Source organism: Equus caballus, chromosome 23, assembly GCF_041296265.1.
Source record: "Equus caballus isolate H_3958 breed thoroughbred chromosome 23, TB-T2T, whole genome shotgun sequence".
Lineage (NCBI taxonomy): Eukaryota > Metazoa > Chordata > Mammalia > Perissodactyla > Equidae > Equus > Equus caballus.
The window spans coordinates 12732241-12758521 of record NC_091706.1 but is presented as its reverse complement, the minus strand read 5'-3'; the positions used below and the strand labels follow the sequence as shown (position 1 = coordinate 12758521).

Genomic DNA, 26281 nt, shown 5'->3' with positions numbered 1-26281 from the left:
GAGAGACTCGTGCTACTATACATCAGAAGGTGGACAGACTTCCCCCTGGGAGGAGGTGGAAATAGGTGAAAAGTTTCCAATCCCCTACCCCCGGACAGCCTAGTACCTGCAAGAGGCTCTCTTCCAGCGGACTCCCCCACAGCATCGCCACGCACCAAGGGTGGGAGTGTGCACTCACTGGCGGAGCGACAGTGGAAACAGGTGACAACAGCCCTACCTAAGCCCCCCACGATTACACCTAAGCCCAGGGGGAAACTCCAGGATCCCGCACCCACCGGCAGGGAAAGCCTCTGCTCGCCATTAGCAGAGAGGCCCCGCCCAGCATTCAGAAGAAGGAGAAGCTCCCAGGGAGTGGATTCCCCAGCAGGGCACCAGCCTGCCAGCGGCTGCCAGGCCCACGGTCTCCGGCTGTGCATGGACGGTGCAAGAGGTGCCCAGACTTCCCGTGTACGTGCTTGGGGACTGGGTGGAGCTCCAGCACCTGGCTCCACGGCCCAGGGGGAAACTCCAGGGTCCCGCACCTGCCAGCAGGGAAAGCTTCTGCTCGCCAGTAGCGGGAAGGCCCCACCCAGCATTCCAAATGCCAGGAAGCTCCCAAAGAGCAGAATTCCCCACAAGGCAGCAGCCCACCAGCCGCCACCAGGCCCACAGACTCTGGCCATGTCCCAGACGAGGCAAGGGGCTCCCAGAGATTCTGTGAGAGTGGTGTGGGGCTGGGTGGAGCTCCAGTGGAATGGCTACATGGCCCAGGGGGGAACTTCAGGTTCCCACAGCAGCCTCAGCGAAAACCTCTGCACAGCACTAGTGGAGAGGTCCCAACTGGCAATCACAAGGCTAGAAGGCCCTGGGGCAAAAGTAGCACAGCTAGGTGAGCTAACGACAGACTGCAGAAGATACAATAGCTCTGCTGGGACCTATAGTGGACAAGTGTGATCTTGTGGGCTCTGACAGTGACAAAGCTGTGATTATAGGTGATCCTACTCCCAGCTGCTGGGAAAGCCCATAACACTGCTGCAGACCCCAAGGAGGGAGCCTGTCTAGGTGGGCTGCAACAGTAGGCACCAGCAGCCTAAGGCCCCCTTGCAATTGCCCCCACAACTGACGAGGGACCCACAGGACCACTGTGACTACAAGGAGAGGCCCAGGTCCAGTCAGTAACAGCTGACAGGGTTCCTGGTTGGTGCAGTCTAAACAGCTGCTCCCCCACACACACCAGTTGCAACAAGTGGAAGCAGTGACTAAACTCTATCTCAATGCAGAGGCACAAATCCACACCATCAAGCAGTGTGAAAAAATATATTAAATCTTCAGAACAGCAGGAAAATGATAAGCACCCAGGAAACAATCCCAAAGACAATGAAATCTATAACCTAAATGATGATGATTTCAAAACAGCCATTATTAAAAAACTCAACAAGTTAAAAGAGAATTTAGATAGACAACTCAATGAGTTCAGGAGCTATGTCACAAAAGAGCTTGATACTATAAAGAAGAACCAATTAGAAATACTGGAGATGGACAGTCTTCATCGGAGTTGCCGAGGTTTCCTGCTTCAACAGTGCTTGAATGGAACCCGGCGCTCGCTCCCCGCCCCGGCCGGCCACCCAGAGTCAGCCCTCCTCCACCTCCTCACAGCGCCCTCGGCCCGCCGCAAGGCTCCCGCCGCCGCTCCAGCGCCGCCCCGCCGCCGCTGCCCTCTCCTCTCCTCGGCCGTCCGCCATGACGACCGCGTTCCCCTCGCAGGTGCGCCAGAACTACCACCAGGACTCGGAGGCCGCCATCAACCGTCAGATCAACCTGGAGCTCCACGCCTCCTATGTGTACCTGTCCATGTCTTTCTATTTTGATCGCGATGATGTGGCTTTGAAGAACTTTGCCAAATATTTTCTTCACCAATCTCATGAGGAGAGGGAACATGCTGAGAAACTGATGAAGCTGCAGAACCAACGAGGCGGCCGGATCTTCCTTCAGGACATCAAGAAACCAGACCAGGATGACTGGGAGAATGGGCTGAAGGCAATGGAGTGTGCATTACACTTGGAAAAAAATGTGAATGAGTCACTATTGGAACTGCACAAACTGGCCACTGACAAAAATGACCCCCACTTGTGTGACTTCCTCGAGACTCATTACCTGAATGAGCAGGTGAAAGCCATCAAAGAATTGGGTGACCACGTAACCAACCTGCGCAGGATGGGGGCCCCCGAATCTGGCATGGCAGAGTATCTCTTTGACAAGCACACCCTGGGAGAGTGTGACGAGAGCTAAGTCTCAGGCCAGCTTCCCTCAGCCACCGGGTGACTTCCCTGATCCACCGAGGCAGTGCATGCATGTTGGGGTTACCTTTACCTTTTCTATAAGTTGTACCAAAACATCTACTTAAGTTCTTGGATTTGTACCATTCCTTCAAATAAAGTAATTTGGTACCCCCCCCCCAAAAAAAAAAAAGAAATACTGGAGATGAAGAACATAATGGAGGAGATTAAGAAAAATCTGGACTCTCTGAACAGTAGAGTTGATAATATGGAGGACAGAATTAGCAATTTGGAGGATAGGAATATAGAAATGCTGCAGACGGGAGGAGAGAGAACTAAGACTAAAAAGAAATGAAGAAACTCTCCGAGAATTATCTGACTCAATTAGAAGATGCAACATAAGAGTTATAGGTATACCAGAGGGAGAAGAGAAGGAGAAAGGGGCAGAAGGTCTGTTCAAAGAAATAATGGCTGAGAACTTTCCAAACTTGGGAAGAGAGATTGAACTTCATGTGACAGAAGCCAATAGATCTCCAAACTTTATTAATGCAAGAAGACCAACCCCAAGGCATATAGTAGTGAAGCTAGCAAAAGTCAATGACAAAGAGAAAATACTAAGGGCAGCCAGGTAGAAGAAAATAACTTACAAAGGAAACCCCATAAGGCTATCAGCAGATTTCTCAGGAGAGACCTTACAGGCTAGAAGAGATTGGAATGAAATATTCAAAACTCTGAAGGACAAAAACCTGCAGCCAAGAATACTCTACCCAGCTAAAATATCCTTCAAATATGATGGAGAAATAAAAACTTTTGTAGATAAACAAAAGTTAAGGGAGTTCATTGCCACAAAACCTCCTCTTCAAGAAATGCTCAGGAAGAACCTCATACCTGAAAAATCAAAAAAAGGAAAGGGGTTACAAAATCCAGAACAAAGGAGATAAGCAGAAGGACAATAACAGAAAGTAGCAGCTCTCCATCAGAACAGGTAAGCAAAAGTTAAATAAAACATTAAAGATAAATGGAATGGAAACACAAAGAATAAATATAACCTAGTCATTTTAACCACAAACTCACAACACAAAAAAGAAGAGAAAAAAGAAATCTGACAATAACAACCTAGAAGGGGAAGAGAAAAGGGATGGAACGTTTTAATTTAAGGTAATAAGAGGCTATCAGAAAAAGGACTATCTCATCTACGAGATGTGTTATACAAACCACCTGGTAACCACTAAACAAATAACAAGAATGAAGACACAAATTACAAATAAGAAGAAAGCCAATACAGAAATTTACCTACTTGAATTAGGAATCCAAAAATCATGGGATGAGAAACAGAGAAAATGCAAAAGAACTGGAAAACAAGTAATAAATGGCAGCAGTAGGCCCCCATGTATCAATAATCACTCTAAATGTAAATGGATTGAACTCTCCAATCAAAAGACACAGAGTAGTAGGATGGATCAAAGAACAATATCCAACAATATGCTGCCTCCAGGAAACACACCTCAGCCCCAAAGACAAACACAGACTCAGAGTGAAGGGATGGAAGACAATACTGCAAGCTAATAATGAACAAAAGAAAGCAGGAGTTGCCATACTTATATCAGACAAAGTAGACTTCAAAGCAAAACAGATAAAGAAAGACACAGGAGCAGTATATAATGATAAAAGGGACACTCCACCAAGATGACATAACACTTATAAATATATACACACCCAACACAGGAGCACCAAAATTTGTAAAGAAACTATTAACAAAGCTAAAAGGAGACATCAACAACAATACACTAATAGTAGGAGACCTCAACACCCCATTAACACCAACGGATAGATCATCCAGACAGAAAATCAACAAGGAAATTATAGAATTAAATGAAAAATTAGACCAGATGGACTTAATAGATATATATAGAACACTTCATCCAAAAACAACAGTTTCCACATTCTTCTCAAGCACGCATGGAACATTCTCAAGGATAGACCATATTTTGGGAAACAAAGCAAGCATCAATAAGTTCAAGAGGGTTGAAATAATATCGAGCATCTTTTTGGATCATAATGCTATGAAACTAGAAACTACAAGAATAAAGCTGGGAAAGGGGCAAAAATGTGGAGACTAAACAACATGTTACTGAACAAACAATGGATTATTGAAGAAATTAAAGAAGAAATCAAATATTATCTGGAGACAAATTAAAATGAAAACACACCATACCAACTTATTTGGGACACAGCAAAAGCAGTCCTAAGAGGGAAATTCATTGCAATACAGGCTCCCCTCAATAAGCAAGAAAAATCTTACATAAACAACCTCAAACAACACGTAACAGAATTAGAAAAAGAAGAAAAAAAAGCACAAATTCAGTAGAAGGAGAGAAATAATAAAAATTAGAGCAGAAATAAATGATATTGAAACAAAAAAGACAGTAGAAAGGATCAATGAAACAAAGAGTTGGCCCTTCCAAAAAATTGACAAAATCGATAAACCCTTAGCCAGACTCACTAAGAAAAAAAGAGAGAAGTCTCAAATAAATAAAATTAGAAGTGAGAGAGGAGAAATCACAACAGATACCAAAGAAATACAAAGGATCATAAGAGAATACTATGAAAAACTATATGCCAACAAATTGAACAACCTAGAAGAAATGGAGGAATTCCTAGACTCATACAACCTCCCCAAACTGAATCAGGAAGAAATAGAGAATCTGAATAGACCAATCACAAGTAAAGAAATAGAAACAGTAATCAAAAACCTCCCCAAAAATAAAAGTCCAGGACCAGATGGCTTCTCTGGAGAATTCTACCAAACATTCAAAGAAGATTTAATAACTAGCCTTCTCAAACTATTCCAGAAAATAGAGGAAGATGGAGCACTGCCTAACACATTCTATGAAGCCAACATCACCCTGATCCCCAAACCTGACAAGGACAACACAAAGAAGGAAAACTACAGGCCAATATCACTGATGAACATAGATGCAAAAATCCTCAACAAAATTTTGGCAAACCGAATACAGCCATACATCAAAAAGATTATACACTATGATCAAGTGGGATTTATACCAGGGACACAGGGATGGTTCAACATCCGCAAGTCAATCAACATGATGCACTACATTAACAGAATGAGAAACAAAAACCACACGATCATCTCAATAGATGCAGAGAAAGCAATAGACACATGAAAAGATGCTCATCATCACTAATCATCAGGGAAATGCAAATCAAAACTACACTAAGATATCACCTTACACCTGTTAGAATGGCAAAAATATCCAAAACCAAGAGTGACAAATGTTGGGGAGGCTGTGGAGAAAAAGGAATCCTCATACACTGTTGGTGGGAATGCAAACTGGTGCAGCACTATGGAAAACAGTATGGAGATTTCTCAAAAAGTTAAAAATAGCAATACCTTATGACCCAGCCATCCCACTACTGGTATCTATCCTAAGAACGGGAAATCAGCAATTCAAAAAGTCCCATTCACCCCTATGTTCATCACAGCATTATTCACAATAGCCAAGTCATGGAACCAACCTAAGTGCCCAGCAACTGATGATTGGATAAAGAAGATATGATGTATATATACAATGGAATACTACTCAGCCATAAAAAAGTCACAACAACATGGATAGACCCTGAAGGTATTATGTTGAGTGAAATAAGCCAGACAGAGAAAGACGAACTCTGTATGAGTCCACTCATAGGTGGTAGTTAACATATAGACAAAGAGAACTGATTGGTAGTTACCAGGGGAAAGGGGGGGTGGGGGGAGGGCACTAGGGGTGAAGTGGTGTACCTACAACATGACTAATAATGATGTACAACTGTAATTTCACAAGGTTGTTAACTATCATAATCTTAATTAAAAAAAAGTAGAGGAAGATGGGCACAGATGTTAGCTCAGGGCCGGTCTTCCTTGGCAAAAAGAGCAGGATTGGCAGATGTTAGCTCAGGGCTAATCTTCCTCCAAAAAAATAAAGTAAAATAAAATAAAGATAAATAAATAAATAAAATACTTATTTGGGTCCTAACCAAAAAAGTAATGCCAAGGGGGTGTCTGTCAAAAACACTTACTAGCAAATGTTCTAATGTTATGGCTGCCAGAGGTGACAAATAACAATTAAATGTAATGTGACAGTTGGGGCAAACAATAAGCTATCCAAAAAGCTTAAAAGGAAGGGCTGAAAAATGAGATGTCCATAGAGACTTTGAAAAGCTCTGATATTCCTTGAAATCTAAAAGGTCAGGCAAATGTGTAAAGCTGTGCACATGGTCCGGAAAGACCTCAGAAGGCCCTACACTCTCACCATTCACCTCTACCCTTGAAGTTCTTTGCAAGCAGGAAGCGAAGGCTAAGTCATGGTAAACTGCATGACTGAGAGCTGAAGGTACGTCAACATGCACAAAAAGTCCCATTGGTAGAGACTGTAGATCTGTTGATTCCAGGCATTTAAGAAAATCTTCATCCAATCATTAGCTGACCACTAAGTTAACTGAGAAGAGACTTTAGCAGCCACGTGAGACAAAATACTCAGATTTATAGAATTCATTCCGCAAAGTCACTAAACACAGGAACAAGTAACAACAACTGAAAGAAGTAGCAGCAACAAAAACTCTGGAAAGGTCTATTTTCCAGAGTTATCACATTATATTATTTAAAATGTCCAGTTTTCAACAAAAATTAAGAAACATGCAAAGAAACAAGGAAATATGGCCCATTCACAGGGGAGAAAATCCCAGTCAATAGAAACTATCCCTGAGGATGCACAGATGTTAGACTTACTAGACAAAGACTTTAAATAGTCCATTTAAAATATGTTCAGAGCTAAAGGATGCCATCCCTAAAGAACTAAAGGAAAGTATGAGAATGATGTCTCACCAAGTAGGGAATAAAAAGAGAGATAAATATAAGAAAGAATCAAATAGAAATTCTGGAACTGAAAACTACAATAACAAATTAAAAATTCACTAGAATGGTTCAACATTATGTATGAGCTGGCAGAAGAAAGAATCAGTGAACTTAAAGATAACTCAGTTGAGATTGTCCAGTCTAAAACCAAAAGAAAAAAGACTGAAGAAAATGAACAGAGCCTAAGACACCTGTGAGACACTGTCAAGCTTGCCAACATATGCATAGTAAGAATCCCAGAATGAGAGGAAGATAAAACTGGACAGAGGAGAATATTTGAAGAAGTAATGCCAAATTTGCTGAAAAGCATTAATCACACATGCATAAAGCTCAATGAACTCCAGTAAAGATCCCCAACTAGATATATCTTAATCAAACTGTCAAAGGCCAAAGACAAAGAAAGTACCTTGAAAGCAGCAAGAAAGAAGCAAATCCTCATGTACAAGGGTCCTCAATAACATTAATGGCTGATTTTTCATCAGAAATCATGGAAACCAGAAGGCAGTGAAAAGACATTCAAAGCAGTGAAATAAAAAATTGTCAGCAAAGAATTCTCTGTCTGATAAAATGATCCTTCAAACTTAGGGAGATATTAAGATATTTCCAAATGAACAAAAATTGAGAGAGCTTGTCACTAACAGACCTACTCTACAAGAAATGCTGAAAAGAGTAAAATGTATATTCTTATAACAGCTTTTTTTCCTGTCTGATTTAAAAGACAACTTTACAAAGCAATAATTTCAAATCTAGGTTGATGGACACATAAGATACAAACATTTCGTTATTGGCAATAACATAAAGGGGGAGGGTGGAGCTGTACAGGAGCATATGTTTTGCATAATATTGAAATTAAGGAAGTATTAATTAAAATTAGAGTATTATAAATTAAGATTTTCATGCTAATCTCCAGGGCAACCAATAAGAAAATTACTCAAAAATATACAGTAAAAGAAATGACAAGGGACTCAAATTGGTACACTAGAAACTATTTAAGGCAAAAGAAAGCAGCAATGGAGGATTTGAGAAACAAAAAAAGATATAAGACATAGAAAACAAATATCAAAATGGCAGATGAAAATCATACCTTACCAGCAATTACAATAATTTAAATGAGTTAAACTCTCCAATTAAAAGGCAGAGATAACTTTTTTTTTTTTACTGAGGAAGATTGGCCCTGAGCTAACATCTGTGCCAATCTTCTTCTATTTTGTATGTGGGTCACTGCCACAGCATGGCTGCTGACAAGTGGTGTAGGTCCACGCCCAGGAACCGAACCTGGACTGCCAAAGTAGAGTGTGCCAAACTTAACCACTGGGCCACTGGGCCAGCCCCAGCAGAATTAATTTTAAGCATGGTTCACCTATATGCTGTCTACAATTGACTCATTTTAGATTCCTCAGCATAGTGCTAGCAACCCAAATATAGAAACATATAAAAAGGATTATACACCAAGTGAGATTTAATCCAGGAATGCAAGAAAAGAAAAGAAAATCACATAATTAGATTTCTGATAGACACAGAAAATGCATTTTACAAAATCCAACACTCATTCATGTTAAAAAGAAATCTTGACAAATTAGGAATAGAAAGGAACTTTCTCAACCTGATCACAGCTAACATCATACTTAATAGTGAAATCCTGAAAGCTTTCCCCCCTAAGACCAGGAATAAGATGTGAATATTCACTCTTCCTGTTTCTATTTAACATTCCAACTAGAGCAATTAGGAAAGAAAAAAAAGATTGAAAGGAAGAGGTAAAATTATATCTCTATTTCAGATGACTTGATCTTATATATAGAAAACCCTAAATAATCCACAAAAAAAGCTGTTAGAGCTAACAAAAAAGTTCAGCAACGTTGCAGGATAAAATTTCAACATATATAAATGAGTTGTTTTTCTATACCCTAGCAGTGAGCAATCAGAATATGAAATTAAGAAAATAATTTCATTTGTACTAGCATCAAAAGAAATAAAACCATTAAGAATAAATTTAATCAAAGAAGTCCAAGACTTGTACATTGAAAACCATGAAACTTCTTTTGTAACAGCTTTATTGTTCATGTACCATAAAATGCTGCCATTTTAAGTGTACAGTTTGGTGGTTTTTGCTATAATCACAGAGTTAGGCAACCATCACCACATTCAATTTTAGAACATTTAATCACCTCAGAAAATAAATCCCATACCCTTTACTTATCAACCCCAATCCTCTACACTATCCCCACTCCCCAGTCCTAAGAAATCGCTAATCTACCTTCTGCCTCTGTGGATTTGCCTGTACTGAATACTTCATATAAATGGAATCAGACTGTATGTGATCTTTTGTGACTGGCTTCTTTCATTTAGTGAAATGTTTTCAAAGTTTGTTCATGTATACCATATATCAGTACTTCATCCTTTTTTTATGGATGACTAATAACCCATTTAATGTATATATCACGTTTTGTTTTCTATTATCAAATGATTGACATTTAAATTGTTTTGGCTTTTTGGCTATTATGAATAAGGCTTCTATGGAATTCATGTCTAAGTTTTTGTGTTGATACGTTTTCATTTCTCTTGAGAATATGCCTAGGAGTGAAATTTCTGGGTTAAATGGTAACTTTATGGTTAAATTTTTTAGAAACTGCTAGACTGTTTCCCAAAGAGGCTGTCCCATTTTACATCCTCACCAGCAACGATGAGGGTTCCAATTTCTCCACATCCTCACCAACACTTGTTATTATCTAAAATTTTTATTAGAGCCATCCTAGTGGATGTGAACTGGTATCTCATTGTGCTTTTGACTTCTATTTCCCTGTTCATAGACAATATTTAGCATCTCTTCATGTGCTCATTGGTCATTTCTATATTTCTTTTGGGGAAATGTCTATTCAGATCCTTTGCCATTTTTAAATAGAGTTGTCTTTTATTATTAGTTGCAAGAGTTCTTTAAATATTCTATACACAAATCTTTCATCAGATATATGACTTGCAAATATTTTCTCCCATTGTGTGAGCTGTCTTTAACTTTTTTTTAAATTTCTCCTTCAATTAATTAATTTTTTTTAAAAAAAGGTAAAATTCAGTGCTGGCAGGGGTGTGAGGAAAAGGACAATCTCATGCAGTTCTGTGAGAAAGTCAATTAGCACCATTTTTTTAAAAAAATTATTTTATTTAGGGCATATTGACTTACAATATTGTGTAAATTTCAGTTGTACATCACTATATTTCAGTTTCTGTATAGACCGCGTTTTCACCACCAACAGTCCAATTTTCATCCATCACCGTTACATATGTGCCTGTTTACCCCCTCACCCTCCCCCTCACCCCCTTCTCCCCTGGTAACCACTAATCTGTTCTCTTTATCTATGGGTTTGTTTGTTTATCTTCCACATGTGAGTGAAATCATACAGTACTTGTCTTTCTCTGTCTGACTTATTTCACTCAGCATAGTACCCTCAAAGTCCATCCATGTTGCTACAAACGGCATGATTTTGTCTTTTTTGTGGCTGAGTAGTATGCCATTGTTTATATATACCTCATCTTCTTTATCCATTCATCTGTTGATGGGCACTTGAGTTGCTTCCATGTCTTGGCTGGTGAATAATGCTGCGATGAACATAGGTGTGCATATATCTTTTTGAATTATTGATTTCATATTCTTTGCATTAATACCCACTAGTGGAATAGCTGGATCATATGATATTTCTATTTGTAATTTTTTGGGAAATCTCCATACTATTTTCCATAGTGGCTGCACCCATCAGCAGTGCATCCACCAGTTTACATTCCCACCAGCAGTGTATGAGGGTTCCCTTCTCTCCACATCCTCTCCAACACTTGTTATTTCTTGTCTTGTTAACTATAGGCATTCTGACAAGTGTGAGGTGATATCTCATTGTAGTTTTGATTTACATTTCCCTAATAGTTATGTTGAATATCTATCTGTATATCTTCTTTGGAAAAATCTCTGGTCATATCCTCTCCCATTTTTTGATGAGACTATTCATTTTTTGGTTGTTGAATTGTATGAATTCTTTCTATATTTTGGAAATTAATCCCCTGTCAGATATATGATTTGCAAATGTTTTCTCCCAGTTGATGGGTTGTCTTTTTGTTTTATTGATGGCTTCCTTTGCTGTGCAGAAACTTTTTAGTCTGGTGTAATCCCATTTGTTTATTTTTTCTTTCTTTCCCTTGCCTGAGGAGACATGGTATTCAAAAAGATGCTGCTAAGACCAATGTCAAAGAGAGTACTATTTAGATTTTCTTCTAGGAGTTTTATGGTTTCAAGTCTTACATTCAAGTCTTTAATCCATTTTGAGTTAATTTTTGTGTATGGTGAAAGATAATGGCCTACTTTCATTCTTTTCCATGTGACTGTCCAGTTTTTCCAACATCATTTATTGAAGAGACTTTCTTTCTCCATTGTATATTTTTGGCTTCCTTGTCAAAGATTAGCAGTCCATACATGTGTAGTTTTATTTCTGGGCTTTCAATTCTGTTCCATTCATCTGTATGTCTGTTTTTGTACCAGTATCATGCCTTTTTGATTACTATAGCTTTGTAGCATATTTTGAAGTCTGGGAGTGTGATACCTCCAGCTTTGTTCTTTTTACTCAGGATTCCTCAGGCTATTCAGAGTCTTTTGTTGTTCCACATAAATTTTAAGATTCTTTGCTTTATTTCCCTGAAGAATGTCATTGGGATTCTGGTTGGGATTGCACTGAATCTGAAGATAGCTTTAGGTAATATGGACATTTTAAATATGGTTATTCTTCCAATCCATGAGCATGGAATATCCTTCCATTTCTTTGTGTCTTCTTCAATTTCTTTGAATAATGTCTTATAGCTTTCAATGAATAGGTCTTTCACTTCTTTGGTGTACAGAGTTCATTGACCTCCCCGCCTTCCAAGGACACTGGGCCTGGGCCCTACGTGAAGAAATGTGTCTGGGCTCAGGGCCAAAGATGACCACTTCGGCCCTGACTCTAAGGCACAAGTTACAAAGAATATGTCCTGCATCATGTTCCTTGTCTGGGCTGGCCACCCTGACGGGCAGCTGACTGGACTTTAGAAACATCCCATCCATGGGAACAAGAACAAATAACTCAAAGTATCCAAATGTCTGAAACCCTGAGTCAGAACCTAGAGAAACCTTAGGATAAAAGGGAGTCACAGGCATAGAACAGTTGGTTGTCTCACTGAGGAGAGGACGCTTTGCCTCAGACCCGGACAATCGGCACTCCTGCCCGCCATACAAACTATTGGGACTTCCCCGGCTGATTGTGGTGTGGATGTTTTCAGTACCAATTTGTTGTTTGCTTCCCTGCTCCTTATTCTGTTCCCCTTTACCAATAAATTCTGATTGCTTAAACAACCAAGTAGCCTTGGCGGTACCTATCATTCCTTGCCCTTTGCAGCTGCGGACAACACTTGGTTAAATTTATTCCTAGGTATTTTATTTTTTTTGCTGTGATTGTACTCTTGATTTCTCTTTCTGCTAGTTCATTGTTAGTGTATAGAAATACAACTGATTTTTGTATGTTGATTTTTACCCTGCAACTTTGCTGTAGTCATTGATTATTTCTAATAGTTTTCTGGTGGATTTTTTAGGGTTTTCTGTATGTAGAAGCATGTCATCTGAAAATAGGGACAGTTTTATTTCTTCTTTTCCTATTTGAATACCTTTTACTTCTTTTCCTTGCCTAATTGCTTTCTCTAAAACTTACAGTACTATGTTGAATAAAAGCGGCAAGAGTGAGTATCCTTGTCTTGTTTCTGTTCTCAGAGGAATAGCTTTCAATTTTTCACCATTGAGTATGATGTTGGCTGTAGGTTTGTCGTATATGGGCTTTATTATGTTGAGATACTTCCCTTCTATACCCATTTTATTGAGAGTTTTTGTCATAAGTGGATGTTGGATCTTGTTAAATGCTTTCTCTGCATCTACTGAGATTGTCATGTGATTTTTGTTGTTTTGTTAATGTGGTGTGTCCCATTGATTGATTTGTGGATGTTGAACTATCCCTGCATCCCTGGAATGAATCCCACTTGATCGTTGTGTATGATTCTTTTAATGTATTGTTGTACCCGATCTACTAATATTTTGTTGAGGATTTTTACATCTATGTTCACCAGCAATATTGGCCTATAACTTTCCTTTTTTTGTGTTGTCCTTGTCTGTTTTTGGTGTCAGGGTAATGTTGGACTCATAGAACGAGTTAGGAAGTATCCCATCCTCTTAAATATTTCAGAATATTTTGGGAAGGATGGGTATTAAATCTTCTTTGAATGTTTGGTAGAATTCACCAGAGAAGCCATCTAGTCCTAGACTTCTGTTTCCTGGAAAGTTTTTGATTGTTGTTTCTATCTCTTTACTTGTGATTGGTCTATCTATCCAGATTCTCTATTTCTTCTTGATTCATTTTGAGGAGGTTGTAGGATACTATGAATTTATCCATTTCTTGTAAGATATCCAATTTGTTGGCATGCAGCTTTTCCTAGTTTTCTGTTATGATCCTTTGTATTTCTGTGGTATCCATTGTAATTTCTCCTCTCATTTCTGATTTTATTTATTTGAGTCTTCTCTCTTTTGTTCTTAGTGAGTCTGGCTAAGGGTTTGTAAATTTTGTTTATCTTCTCAATGAACCAGCTCAGTTTCATTGATCTTTTTTATTGTTTTTTTTAGTCTCTATTTTGTTTATTTCTGCTCTGATTTTTATTATTTATTTCCTCCTATCGACTTTGGGCTTTCTTTGTTCTTCTTTTTCTAGTTCTTTTAGGTACAGTGTAAGATTGCTTGTTTGAGATTTTTCTTGTTTCTTCAGGTAGGTCTGTATTGCTATAAATTTCCCTCTTAGTACCACTTTTGCTGCACCACATAAGTTGATATGTTGTGTTTTCATTTTAATTTTCTCCAGGTATTTTTCAATTTCTCCTTTGACATATTCCTTGATCCAATGGTTGCTCAGTCTTCACATATTTGTGACTTTTCCAGCTTTTTTCTTTAAGTTTGTATCTCGTTTCATGGCATTGTGGTCAGAAAAGATGCTTGATATGATATGAGTCTTAAATTTATTGAGGCTTGCCTAGTTTCCCAACATATGGTCTATCTTTGAGAATGTTCCATGTGCACTTGAGAAGCATGTGTATTCTTCTCTTTTTGGATGGAATGTTCTATATATATCTATTGAGTCCATCTGGTCCAGTGTTTTATTTAAGGCCACTCTTTCCTTATTGACTTTCTATCTAGATGATCTATTCATTGACATAAGTGTGGTGTTAACATCTCTTGTTGCTGTCAGTTTCTCCCTTTAGGTCTGTGAATAGTTGCTTTACATGCTTTGGTACTCCTGTGTTAGGTGTACATATATTAATAAGTGTTGTGTCTTCTTGTTGGAATGTCCCTTTTAACATTATATAGTGACCATCTTTGTCTCTTGTTATCTTTTTTATCTTCAAGTTTTGTCTGATATAAGTATGGCTACATTTGCTTTCTTTTGTTTGTCATTTGCTTTGAGTATCATCCTCCATCTCTCCACTCTAAGCCTATGGTTGTGTTTAGAACTGAAATGTTTTTCCTGGAGGCAGCATATTGTTGGGTCTTGCTTTTTAATTCATCCAGCCACTCTGTCTTTTGATTGGTGAATTCAATTCATTTACATTTAGAGTGATTATTGATATATGAGGGCTTAATACTGCCATTTTATCTTTTGTTTTCTGGTTGTTCTATGCTTCCATCATTTCTTTTTCCTTGTATTTATGGTTGCCATTCCAGTTTGGTGGTTTTCTGTAATCTTTTTCTCTTTATTTATGCTTTATGACTCTGCTCTGATTTCTTGTTTTGTGGTACCATGAGGTTCGCATAAATGATCTCATGGATGAGATAGTCCATTTTCTCATATCCTGTTATACCAATTAGCCTGTGCATGTTCCCTCCCTTTCCTCTTCCCTGTCTATGTTTTTGTTGTCACAAATTCTCTTTTGTATTGTGAATTTGTGATTAAATTGAAGACTTTATAGTTATTTTTGGTGCCTTCTTTCCCTTTATCTTTTATGTTATAATTAAGTGTTCACTAACCTATTTTGATACAGAACTGTAGTTTTCTGATTCTCTCTGTCTATTTATCTCCTTGCTAAAGGTTTTGTAAACTTTTGCTTTCTAGTTTCAGATAGGGAACTCCTTTCAACATTTCTTGTAAGGCTAGTCTAGTGGTGATGAACTCTCCCACTTTTGTTTGTCTGGGAAAGCTTTTATTTCTCTGTCATATCTGAAGGATAATTTCACTGGATAGAGTATTCTTTTTTCTTCTTCTTTTTCTTCTTCCTCCCCAAAGCCCCCCAGTACATTTGTATATTCCAGTTGTAGGTCCCTCCAGTTGTGCCATGCAGGATGCCGCTTCAGCATGGCCCAACAAGTGGTGCCATGTCCATGCCCAGGATCCAAACTGGCAAAACCCCCGGCCACTGAAGCAGAGCACACGAACTCAACCACTCAGCCATGGGGCTGCTCCCCTGGATAGAGTATTTTTGACTGGTAATTTTTGTCTTTTGGTATTTGAATATATCATTTCACTATCTCATACTCTATAGGGTTTCTGCTGAGAAAGCTGCTGAAAGTCTGCTGGGGGTTCCTTTGTAGGTCGTTTTCTTCTGTTTTGCTGTCCTTGATATGTTTTCTTTGTCATTAACTTTTGACAGTTTTAATATTATGTGCCTTGGAGAAGGCCTTTTTGCATTGAGGTAATTAGGAGTTCTATTAGCTTCATGTACTTGCATGTCTGGTTTCTTTGCCAGGTTTGGGGAGTTCTCAGCTATTATTTCCTTGAATAAGCTCTCTGCTCCTTTCTCCCTCTCTTCCCCTTCTGGGATACCTATAATCCTTATGTTACTTTTCCTAATTGAGTCAGATATTTCTTGGGGTTTTTTTCAGGTTTTTTTTTTTATTTTTATTGAGATTATGATAGTTTACAACCTTGTGAAATTTCAGTTGTACATTATTATTTGTCAGTCGTGTTGTAGGTGCACCACTTCACCTTTTGTGCCCACCCCCACACTCCCCTTTCCCCTGGTAGCCACTAATCTGTTCTCTTTGTCTACATGTTTAACTTCCACATATGAGTGGTGTCATACAGAGATTGTCCTTCTCTATCTGGCTTATTTCACTTAAGATAATACCCTCAAGGTCCATCTATGTTGTGAATGGGATGATTTTATTCTTTTTTATGGCTGAGTAGAATTCCATTGTATATCCAATCATCAGTTGATGGGCACTTAGGTTGCTACCACATCTTGGCTATTGTAAATAATGCTGCAATGAACATAGGGGTGCGTGGGACTTTTGGAATTTCTGATTTCAAGTTCTTTGGATAGATACCCAGTAGTGGGATGGCTGGGTCATATGGTATTTCTATTTTTAATTTTTTGAGAAATCTCCATACTGTTTTCCATAGTGGCTGCACCAGCTTACAATCCCACCAGCAGTATATGAGGGCTCCTTTTTCTCCACAACCTCTCCAACATTTGTTACATTTTGTTTTGGTTATTTTTGCCATTCTAATGGGTGTAAGGTGATATCTTAGTGTGATTTTGATTTGCATTTCCCTGATGATCAGTGATGATGAGCATCTTTTCATGTGTCTATTGGCCATCCATATATCTTCTTTGGAGAAATGTCTGTTCATGTCTATTGCCCATTTTTTGATCTGGTTGTTTGATGTTTTGTTGTTGAGTTGTGTGAGTTCTTTACATATCATGGAGATTAACCCTTTGTCAGATATATAACTTGTAAATATTTTTTCCCAATTAGTGGGTTGTTTTTTTTGTTTCAATCCTGTTTTCCCTTGCCTTGAAGGTCTTTAGTCTGATGAAGTCCCATTTGTTTATTCTTTCTATTGTTTCCCTTGTCTGAGAAGACATGGTGTCCGAAAAGATCCTTTTAATACTGATATCAAAGCGTGTACTGCCTATATTTTCTTCTAGAAGCCTTATAGTTTCAGGTCTTACCTTTAGATCTTTGATCCATTTTGAGTTTATTTTTGTGAATGGTGAAAAAGAATGGTCAATTTTCATTCTTTTACACGTGGCTTTCCAGTTTTCCCAGCACCATCTGTTAAAAAGACTTTCTTTTCCCCATTGTATGCCCTCAGCTCCTTTGTCGAAGATAAGATGTCCATAGATTTGTGGTTTTGAGTCAGATATTTCTTGAATAATTTCTTCAATTTTTAAAATCTTAGTTCTCTCTCCTCCTCCACCTGAGTCATTTCTAGGTTTCTATCTTCTAGCTCCCTAATTCTCTTCTCCATATCATCTGCTCTACATTTAATGCTTTCTACATTATTTTTCATGTCATTAATTGTATGCTTCATCTCCAGAATTTATGGGGGTTTTTTTTAGAGTTTCAATCTCTTTGGTGAAGTACTCTCTCTATTCATTAATATTGTTCCTGAGCTCATTGAACTGTCTGAGTTTTCTTGTAACTCATTGAGTTTCTTTATGACAGCTACTTTGAATTCTCTGTCAGTTTGATTGCAGTTTTCTGTGACTGCAAGTTTGGTTTCTGGAGAGCTGTCATTCTCCTTCTATTCTGCCATGTTACTGTAGTTCTTCATGGTGGCTGATGAATTGATCCTATTCCATTGCATTTGTGGTAGTAACCACCTTTCTTATTTGAGTATGGCTTTGGTTACTTTGGTTCTCTGCTGCTTCTGGTTGTATTTAAGAGACCTCACTTCCACCCTCCACTGCCTCTGCCAGGGATATCACATCAGTGCCCTCCTTGTCCTGCTTATGTCTCTAGAGTTTCTGGTGGCTTGATGCTTATGATCTTGCTTTAGTTTCAAGTGTTGCCACTGGGATCACCAGACTGCAAGCACTTCTATGCTTCCAGGGCTACTTGGGGCTTGTGCTCCCCCACTGGCTCTCCATGGACTCTCCATAGGCTCAGATGATGCTGTCCCATGTACCTCCTGTGCTACTGCTCCTGGGTTGTCTAGGTGTGCTTGTTGTACCACTGCCAGGGGTGCTGGGTTCACAGGTGTCACTGTTGCTGCCAGGGGCCTAGAGGCCCAGGGAATTGCATGCAGCCCCTGCTGCTGGTGGAACTGGCGTAGGGGGTGCCAACACTGGGGGCTGAGTCACTGGTTCTGCTGTGGTTCCTGAAGCCTCTGGTCATAGGTTCCACCTGCCCCAGCTAGGAGGGAGTAGGAGCGAAGCAGGGAGAGGTTTTTGTTGTTGCTTGCTGTGCACCCTGTGGTCTCTGGTGCTAGCTCGTGTATTTTGAAAACTCAGGTCAAAGCACCCTGCCCCATTCAGGAGAATTTGAATTTTGTATACTATGTCCACTGTTGGAAAGATCTGGCCACTGCCAGGGGAGGGGGAGGGAGTATGCACACTATATCTGCTGGGAGATGGGAAGGGAGCAAACCACTCCTGTATTCTCACAGGCATGTGGACCAGTGTGAGCATCTGCACCCTGGATTGCTGCTGCTGGGGGAGGGGATGGAGGCTATGCCCCTAGTTCCACTGCCTCCCGTGGGTCCAGTCCACCCACCTTCAGCAGTATAGATTCCTGGATCTTTTATGTGTCCTATTGTGCTGTGCAAGGAATCCTCTGTTGGTCAATAGATGTCCAATTGGTTGTAACTTAGAGGGGAGAGACAAAGGAAACAACTCTCTCTGCCATGATGGTGATGTCGGTATCATCTGTCTTTAACTTTTTTGATAGTGTCGGATGAAGCAAAAAATTTATTTTTGATGAAGTTCACTTTATCTATTTATTTCTTTTTTTGCTGATGCTTTTGGTGTCACATCTAAGAATCCATTGCCAAATTCAAAGTCATGAAGATTTACCCCTATCTTAACCATTTTTAAATGTACAGTTCAGTAGTACTAAGTACATTTACATTATTGTGCAACCAATCTCTAGACCTATTTTTCATCTTGCAAAACTGAAATTCTATATGCATTAAATAACTCCTAATTCCCTCCTCCTTCCAGCCTCTGGCAACCACCATTCTACCTTCTGATTCTATGAATTTGACTACTCTAGGTACTTCATGTAAGTGGAATCATACAATATTTGTCTTTTTGTTATTTGCTTGCTTCATATAACATAATGCCCTCAAGGTTCAGCCATGTTGTAGCATGTGTTAGAATTTTCTGCCTTTTTAAGGTTGAATAATATTCCATTTGTGTGTGTGTGTGTGTGTGTATCTATGTATGTGTGTATGTGTGTATATATATACATCACATTTTGTTTATCCATTCATCCACCAACAGACACTTAGATTGCTTCCACATTTTGACTATTATGAGTAATGTTGCTAAGAACGTGGATATACAAACATCTCTTGGAGTCCCTGCTCTCAGTTCTCTTGGGTACACACCCAGAAGTGGAACTGCTGAATCGTACAGTAATTCTACTTTTAATTTTTAAAGAAATTGCCATACTGTTTTCCATAGTGGCAGCACCATTTTACACTCCCACTGACAGTGCGCAAAGGTTCCAATTTCTCCACATCCTCACCAAAACTTATTATCTGTAGCTGTCCTATTGGATGTGAAGTGTATCTCATAGTGGTTTGGATTTGTATTTCCCTAATGATTAGTGATGTTGAGCATCTTTCCACTGCTATATCTTTTCTGGAGAAATGTCTATTCAAGTCCTTTGCCCATTTTTTTTTTAAAGACTTTATTTTTTTTCCTTTTTCTCCCCCAAAGCCCCCCAGTACATAGTTATATATTCTTTGTTGTGGGTCCTTCTAGTTGTGGCATGTGGGACGACGCCTCAGTGTGGTTTGAGGAGCAGTGCCATGTCCGCACCCAGGATTTGAACCAATGAAACTCTGGGCCGCCTGCAGCGGAGTGGTGAACTTAACCACTCAGCCACGGGGCCAGCCCCTCCTTTGCCCATTTTTTTTTTTATTGAGATTATGATAGATTACAACCTTGTGAGATTTCAGTTGTACATTATTGTTAGTGATGTTGTGGGTACACCACTTCACCCTTTGTGCCCTCGCCCCACCCCACCCCCTTTTCCCTGGTAACCACCGATCAGTTCTCCTTGTCTATATGTTAACTTCCACCTATAAGTGGAGTCATATAGAGTTCGTCTTTCTAGGTCTGGCTTATTTCGCTTAACATAATACCCTCAAGGTCCATCCATGTTGATGCGAATGGAACAATTTTGTCCTTTTTTATGGCTGAGTAGTATTCCATTGTGTATATATACCATATCTTCTATATCCAATCATCACTTGATGGGCATTTAGGTTGGTTCCACATCTTGGCTATTGTAAATAATGCTGCGATGAACATAGGGGTGCATGGGACTCTTGGGATTGCTGATTTCAGGTTCTTAGGCTAGAGATCCTGTAGTGGGATGGCTGGGCCATAGGGTATTTCTATTTTTAACTTTTTGAGAAATCTCCATATTGTTTTCCATACTGGCTGCACCAGTTTGCATTCCCACCAACAGTGTATGAGGGCTCCTTTTTCTCCACAACCTCTCCAACATTTGTCACTCTTGGTTTTGGATATTTTTGCCAATCTAACGGGTGTAAGGTGATATCTTAGTGTAGTTTTGATTTGCATTTCCCTGATGATTAGTGATGATGAACATCTTTTCATGTGTCTATTGGCCATACTTATATCTTCTTTGGATAAGTGTCTGTTCATGTCCTCTGCCCGTTTTTTGATCGGGTTGTTTGTTTTTTTGTTGTTAAGCTGTATGAGTTCTTTGTGTATTATGGAGATTAACCCTTTGTTGGATAAGTAGCTTGTAAATATTTTTTCCCAATTAGCGGGTTGTTTTTTTTGTTTCAATCCTGTTTTCCCTTGCCTTGAAGAAGCTCTTTAGTCTGATGAAGTCCCATTTGTTTATTCTTTCTATTGTTTCCCTCATCTGAGGAGTTACAGTGTCCGAAAAGATTCTTTGGAAACTGATGTCAAAGAGTGTACTGCCTATATTCTCTTCTAGAAGACTTATTGTTTCAGGCCTAATCTTTAGGTCTTTGATCCATTTTGAGTTTATTTTTATGAATGGTGAAAAAGAATGGTCAATTTTCATTCTTTTACATGTGGCTTTCCAGTTTTCCCAGCACCATCTGTTGAAGAGACTTTCTTTTCTCCATTGTAGGCCCTCAGCTCCTTTGTCAAAGATTAGCTGTCCATAGATGTGTGGTTTTATCTCTGGGATTTAAATTCTGTTCCATTGATCTGTGCACCTGTTTTTGTACCAGTACCATGCTGTTTGGATCACTGTAGCTTTGTAGTATGTTTTGAAATCGGGGATTTTGATGCCTCCAGCTTTGTTTTTCTTACTCAGGATTGCTTTAGCAATTTGCGGTCTTTTGTTGCCCCATATGAATTTTAGGATTCTTTGTTCAATTTCTATAAAGAATGTCCTTGGGATTCTGATTGGGATAGCGTTGAATCTGTAGATTGCTTTAGGTAGTATGGACATTTTAACTATGTCTATTCTTCCAATCCATGTGCATGGAATGTCTTTCCATCTCTTTATGTCGTCATCAATTTCTTTCAAGAAAGTCTTGTAGTTTTCATTGTATAAATCTTTCACTTCCTTGGTTAAATTTATCCCAAGGTATTTTATTCTTTTTGTTGCGATTGTGAATGGGATTGAGTTCTTGAGTTCTTTTTCTGTTAGTTCATCATTAGTGTATAGAAATGCTACTGATTTATGTATGTTGATTTTATACCCTGCAACTTTGCTGTAGCTGTTGATTGTTTCTAATAGTTTTCCTATGGATTCTTTGGGGTTTTCTATATATAAGATGTCATCTGCAAACAGTGAGAGTTTTACTTCTTCATTGCCTATTTGGATTCCTTTTATTTCTTTTTCCTGCCGAATTCCTCTGGCCAACACCTCCAGTACTATGTTAAATAGGAGTGGTGAAAGTGGACACCCTTGTCTTGTTCCTGTTCTCAGAGGGATGGCTTTCAGTTTTTGTCTGTTGAGTATGATGTTGGCTGTGGGTTTGTCATATATGGGCTGTATTATGTTGAGGTACTTTCCTTCTATACCCATTTTATTGAGAGTTTTTATCATAAATGGATGTTGGATCTTGTCAAATGCTTTCTCTTCATCTATTGAGATGATCATGTGGTTTTTGTTTCTCATTTTGTTAATGTAGTGTATCACGTTGATTGACTTGCGGATGTTGAACCATCCCTGTGTCCCTGGTATAAATCCCACTTGATCATGGTGTATAATCTTTTTGATGTATTGCTGTATTCGGTTTGCCAGAATTTTGTTGAGGATTTTTGCATCTATGTTCATCAGTGATATCGGCCTGTAGTTCTCCTTCTTTGTGTTGTCCTTGTCAGGTTTGGGGATTAGAGTGATGTTGGCTTCATAGAATGTGTTAAGGAGTACTCCATCTTCCTCAATTTTCTGGAATAGTTTGAGAAGGATAGGTATTAAATCTTCTTTGAATGTTTGGTAGAATTCTCCAGAGAAGCCGTCTGGTCCTGGACTCTTATTTTTGGGTAGGTTGTGATTACCGTTTCTATTTCTTTACTTATGATTGGCCTATTCTGATTCTCCATTTCTTCCTGATTCCGTTTTGGGAGATTGTAAGAGTCTAGAAATTTGTCCATTTCTTCTAGGTTGTTCAATTTGTTGGCATATAGTTTTTCATAGTATTCTCTTATGATCCCTTGTATTTCTTTGGTATCTGTTGTGATTTCTCCTCTCTCACTCCTAATTTTATTTATTTGAGATTTCTCTCTTCTTTTCTTGGTGAGTCTGGCTAAGGGTTTGTCGATTTTGTTAATTTTTTGGAAGGACCAAATGTTTCATCACTCAAATGTTTGTTTCATTGATCCTTTCTACTGTCTTTTTTGTTTCAATATCGTTTATTTCTGCTCTTATTTTTATTATTTCCCTACTTCTACTGACTCTGGGCTTTGTTTGTTCTTCTTTTTCTAATTCTGTTAGGTGTCGTTTGAGGTTGTTTATGTGAGCTTTTTCTTGTTTACTAAGGTGAGCCTGTATTGCAATGAATTTCCCTCTTAGAACTGCTTTTGCTGCATCCCCAATGATTTGGTATGATGTGTTCTCATTTTCATTTGTCTCCAGATAATATTTGATTTCTTCTTTAATTTCTTCAATAATCCATTGTTTGTTCAGTATCGTGTTGTTTAGTCTCCACATTTTTCCACCTTTCTCTGCTTTATTCTTGTAGTTGATTTCTAGTTTCACAGCATTATGATCAGAAAAGATGCTTGATATTATTTCAACTCTCTTGTATTTATTGATGCTTGCTTTGTTTCCCAAAATATGGTCTATCCTTGAGAATGTTCCATGCACACTTGAGAAGAATGTGTAACCTGCTGTTTTTGGATGAAGTGTTCTATATATATCTATTAAGTCCATCTGGTCTAATTTTTCATTTAATTCTATAATTTCCTTGTTGATTTTCTATCTGGATGTTCTATCCATTGGTGTTAATGGGGTGTTGAGGTCCCCTACTATTATTGTATTGTTGTTGATATCTTCTTTTAGTTCTGTTAATAGTTTCTTTACAAATTTTGGTGCTCTTGTGTTGGGTGCGTATATATTTATAAGTGTATGTCTTCTTGGTGGAGAGTCCCTTTTATCATTATATACTGCCCCTCTTTGTCTTTCTTTATCTGTTTTGCTTTGAAGTTTACTTTGTCTGATATTAGTATAGCGACACCTGCTTTCTTTTGTTCATTATTAGCTTGGAGTATTGTCTTCCATCCCTTCACTCTGAGTCTGTGTTTGTCTTTGGGGCTGAGGTGTGTTTCCTGGAGGCAGCATATTGTTGGGTCTTGTTCTTTGATCCGTCCCGCCACTCTGTGTCTTTTGATTGGAGAGTTCAATCCATTTACATTTAGAGTGATTATTGAAATGTGGGGGCCTATTGCTGCCATTTTATGTCTTGTTTTCCGGTTCTCTTCAATTTCCTTTGTTTCTCGTCCCATGGTTTAATCTGTTCTGATGGAGAGCTGCTACTCTCTGTTGTTGTCCTTCTACTTATCTCCTTTGCTCTTGGTTTTGTAGCCTCTTTCCTTTTTTTGATTTTTCAGGAATGAGGGTTTTCCTGAGCATTTCTTGAAGAGGTGGTTTTGTGGCAATGAACTCCCTTAATTTTTGTTTATCTGGGAAAGTTTTTATTTCTCCATCGTTTTTGAAGGATATTTTCGCTGGGTAGGTAATTCTCGGCTGCAGGTTTTTGTCCTTCAGATTTTTGAATATATCATTCCACTCTCTTCTAGCCTGTAAAGTTTCTGCTGAGAAATCTGCTGATAGCCTGATGGGGGTTCCTTTGTAGCTTACTTTCTTCTGCCTGGCTGCCCATAGTATTTTCTCCTTCTTGTTGACTTTTGCTAGCTTCACTACTATATGCCTTGGGGTTGGTCTTCTTGCATTGATAAAGTTTGGAGATCTATTGGCTTCTGTCACATGAAGTTCCATCTCTCTCCACAGGTTTGGGAAGTTCTCAGCCACTATTTCTTTGAACAGGCCTTCTGCCCCCTTCTCCCTCTCTTCTCCCTCTGGTATACCTATAATCCTTACGTTGCATCTCCTAATTGCGTCAGATAATTCTCGGAGAGTTTCTTCATTTCCTTTTAGTCTTAGTTCTCTCTCCTCCTCTGCCTGCGGTATTTCTATATTCCTATCTTCCAAATTGCTAATTCTTTCCTCCATATTATCGGCCCTACTGTTCAGTGCCTCTAGATTTTTCTTAATCTCCTCTATTGTGTTCTTCATTTCCAGTATTTCTGTTTGGTTCTTCTTTATAGTATCGAACTCTTTTGTGACATAGCTCCTGAACTCGTTGAGTTGTCTATCTGAATTCTCTTTTAACTCATTGAGTTTTTTAATGATGGCTGTTTTGAAGTCATCATCATTTAGGTTATATATTTCATTGTCTTTGGGATTGTTTTCTGTGTATTTGTCATTTTCCTTCTGTTCTGGAGATTTAATATATTTTTTCATATTGCATGATGGTGTAGATTTGTGCCTCTGCATAGAGATAGAGTTTAGTTACTGCTTCCACTTGTTTCTACTGCTGTGGTGGGGGGACAGCTGTTTATACTGCTCCAACCAGGAACCCTATCAGCTGTTGCTAACTGGGCCTGGGCCCCTCCTCGTAGTCACAGTGGTCCTTGGGTTCCCTCTTCAGCTGTGGGGACCGTCACAAGGGGGCTTCAGGCTGCTGGTGCCTACTGTTGCAGACCACCTAGACGTGGTCCCTCCTTAGGGTCTGCAGCGGTGTTATGGGCTTTCCCAGCAGCTAGGGATAGGATCACTTATATTTGCAGCTCTGTCACTGTTGGCACCCACAAAATCTCACTTGTCCACTATGGGTCACAGCAGAGCTATGGGCATCTTCTGCAGTCTGTGCTTAGCTCATCTAGCTATGCTACTTTTGCCCCAGGGTCTTCCAGCCTTGTGGTTGCCGGGTGGGTGCTCTCTGCTAGTCCTGTGCAGAGGCTTTCGATGAGGCTGCTGTGAGACTGTAGAGTTTCCCCCTGGGCCACGGAGCTGGGTCGCTGGAACTCCACCCAGCCCCAGTCCTCTCCCCCAGGATCTCGGGGAGCCCCTTGCCCTGTCTGGGGGATAGCCAGAGACCTTGAGTTCAGTGGCAGCTGGCCAGCTGCTGCCCTGCCTGGGATCCTCCTCTTCGGGATCCTCCCGGCATTGTGGGTGCTGGGCAGGGCCTCTCTGCTAATGGCGGGTAGGGGTTTTCCCCACTGCCTCTGGTGTGTAACTCTGGAGCTTCCCTCTGGGCTTAGGTGTAATTGCAGGGGGCTTAGGTAGGGCTCTGGTCACCTGTTTCCACCGTCGCTCCTCTGGTGTGCGCTCCCTCCTGCCCTTGGTGTGTGGTGATGTTCTGGGGGCATCCACTGGAAGAAAGCTGCTTGCAGGTACTAGGCTGTTCAGGGGTCGGGGTCGGAGAGTCTTCACCTATCTCCACCTCCTCCCGGAAGGAAGTCCGTCCGCCTTCCGAAGTATAGCAGCGTGGGTCTCTCCGGTGTCCTGAGATGCTATATGGATATCCTTTGTTAAGCGATGAATGTCCAATTAGTTGTAGATTCGAAGGGGGAGAGACAAAGAAGACTACTCACACTGCCATCT

The 26281-nt window shown here is 39.6% G+C and overlaps 1 pseudogene across 1 annotated transcript; it reads left to right on the top strand.

Moving 5' to 3' along the window:
• The first annotated feature begins 958 nt into the window (after window positions 1–958).
• LOC100062546 (ferritin heavy chain pseudogene) lies at window positions 959–2430 on the top strand (annotated as a pseudogene). The gene has a single exon (XR_001379537.3). The product of XR_001379537.3 is annotated as a ferritin heavy chain pseudogene (transcript).
• Window positions 2431–26281: the final 23851 nt, after the last annotated feature.